The sequence below is a fragment of the Leucopleurus acutus genome (genome assembly GCF_964270905.1).
Source record: "Leucopleurus acutus genome assembly, chromosome: 8".
Taxonomy (NCBI): domain Eukaryota; kingdom Metazoa; phylum Chordata; class Mammalia; order Artiodactyla; family Delphinidae; genus Leucopleurus; species Leucopleurus acutus.
The window spans coordinates 102,170,324-102,172,968 of record NC_139151.1 but is presented as its reverse complement, the minus strand read 5'-3'; positions in this window follow the sequence as shown (position 1 = coordinate 102,172,968).

Here is a 2,645-nt window from a genome sequence, read left to right as displayed (position 1 = left end):
CGCAGTCTGGCCTTCCCCTGTCCCATCCCCAGAGTCTGGATGCCACACGCTGCCCTTCTGCTGCCAGGCACTGGCCTAGGCCTGGAACCTGGGTAAGGAGCTTGAGGCCGGCACTACCCACCACCCACCTCCCACCTCCCACCTCCCCATTCTCAAGGTATTAATCTGTTAATAAGGGAGGGAAATAATAACTTCCTCCTTCTGGCAGGGCCCTTGTGAAGATAACAGATCTGCATTCACTTTGAAATGCTAAGAAGCACATAGGAAGGCAAGTCTGCTGCCCTCAGGGCTGGGTGAGAGCTAATGCCAGCACCTCAATGCCAAAGGGGCTCAGAGGGGAGAGAGGTTATGGAGGAGGTGGCCCTCCAGGAAGCAGTGACCAGTGACCAGAGGAGTGTGAATAAGGACGCGGTGGGAAGAAGGGGATGGTGGAGGTCTCTTGCTCAGACTCACTCATCCCTGGAGCACCCACCCACCCACTGGTCCAGGGCCCCACACACAGGATCAGAGAACAGATCTGCTTAGCAAAGCAGGCCCAAGTGCCGGAGCTGTTTCTGACAGCAGGGGAGGACTGGCTGCTTGTCGAGGCTGGAACAGAATGAGTCTTGAGGGGCGTTCTGGCCTTACAACTGCAAAGCAATGGGTAGGGAGTCTGACCCGACCCCCTTTTATAGACAAGGAAACTGAGGCTTGGAACAAGGATGTGACAAAAAACGAATACAGGACCAAATAGAATCATGAACCAGATGGGCGTGGAGTGCCGAGGGCCAGTCCCAGCTCCGTCCCATGAAGACCCCAGCTGGACACAGTTCTTGCTGTCTGGGGCTCCGTTTTCCCTCTGCTGTACTATGTGGGGACAGTCTGAAAGGCCATGGGATGATGGACTTGTTTGACAACTTGGCGTTCAGAGAGGCTAAAGGTCACACAGGGAGTGAGCTGGGACCCAGAGGCCTCACCAGGTGGCCCTTGACTGCTGATCCTGGGGGACATGGTAGGGTGGAGGCGGGGGATCAGGGTGTCCAAGAAGGGCGGAGGAGGAATGGCCCATCTTCCACCCTGGACCCTCTCCCTACCTTTTGCTCCCCAGGAAATGGAACTAGTTGGTCCTGTCCCGAGCACCTGGCCCTCCTCTGGTCTCTGGCGCCCTCCTGTGGCTTCAGAGGGTGGGAACCCTTCCTGTGGGCCCTTTCCCTGCCCCGCCCCCTTAAGGAGGGCCTAGAACGCTTCAGGTGAGAGCTGGGAGGGCTCAACACACCATCCAGACCCTTGTCCCTCACCCCCTGCCAGGAGACACAGAGGCAATGACAGCATCCTCAGATCTGGGTTTCAATCCTGACTCCCCTCCCCCACCTGACTGACTTGGGTGAGACAGCCCATTGCACAGACCTTGGGCGCTGCCACGGAGCAAGTCTCTGAGGAGATCAAATGGGAGACCCTGGGGGAAGCCCCCAGTGTGCTGCTAGGGATGCTCAGTTCAGCTCCTCAGAACTTCATAGAGCGCCTCCCCCCTCAACACTGGCAAATTCACCCTGTACGGACTCAAGAAGGTCCCCATCTGAGGGGGGAGGCAAATCTCCAAAGAGATTTTTTAATGGAAGAATTTGTTGTCTGAAGCCACTAAAATGCCCCACCCTTTGGTCCCTCCTCTTGGACAGCCCCACAGCCCCATGGCGTCTGGTCCAGCCCAGCTGAAGACAGCTGGACAGAAGTCAGAAATATCACTGAACAGAGTCAGTCCCTCCCCTCTCCCACCTCCTCCAACCCAGCCTCGACCTCTCCTTGGCCCTCACGTTCCAGGCGGGCCTCCCAGGCTTAAAAAGCCTGTGGTGACATTACCAGCCCCGCCCCACTCCAGGGTCTAGCTGCGAGGCTTCCTCACCCTCAGCCCTCAATTCACCTTCGTCCTTCCCAAGCCTCAGTGTGTCCAGCTGCCAAATGGGTGTAACCATCCCTGCCTCACCTACCGGTCTCCCAGGTCGGCTGTAACGATGCAAACAACATTAAATCAGAAACTAGCCAGTTTTTTGGAGGGGGTGCCGAGAGGCCGGCATCCCGGGGAGGGAGCGGACTACAACTCCCATCCGGCTCCGGGGCCGCGGGAGTCCCCAGCCCCTCTCCCCGCGCTGAGGGAGAGGCTGCCCCTTTTCCAGGGGGCGAGGGAAGCTGCAGTGTCCTGGGCATCCCCCACCTAGGATAGGGGCCGGCGAGGGCCATGGTGGGCCTGGGCCTGGGGCTGCGAGAAGATAAGTGCGGCCGTCCGGGCCGCGATGGTACACCCCTTCCTCCTCTCCTCCCACTCCCCCACCCCGCCCCCTCTCCCCATCCCCACCCCCCACCCCCCCATCCCCCCACCCCCCCATCCCCCCTACCCCTAACCCACCCCGCCTTCCTTGCTCCGCCCCGCCCAGGAGTTACTCTTCGGGGCCCGCCCCCCCACTTCCTGGCCGGGAGTTGGGCCCGCCCCCGCGCGCCTCCGCCCTCCCACCTTCACCTCCAGTCGCGTCTCCCATTGGCCGGCGCACACCTGCCCGTCCGTCGGGGGGCGGGGCGGAGGGTGGGGCGCGGCGCCCAGGTGAGGGCGCGCAGGCGGCTCCGGAGAAAGGTGACAGCGGGGAGGGCGGGAGGGTGGGGGGAGGACGCGCGGA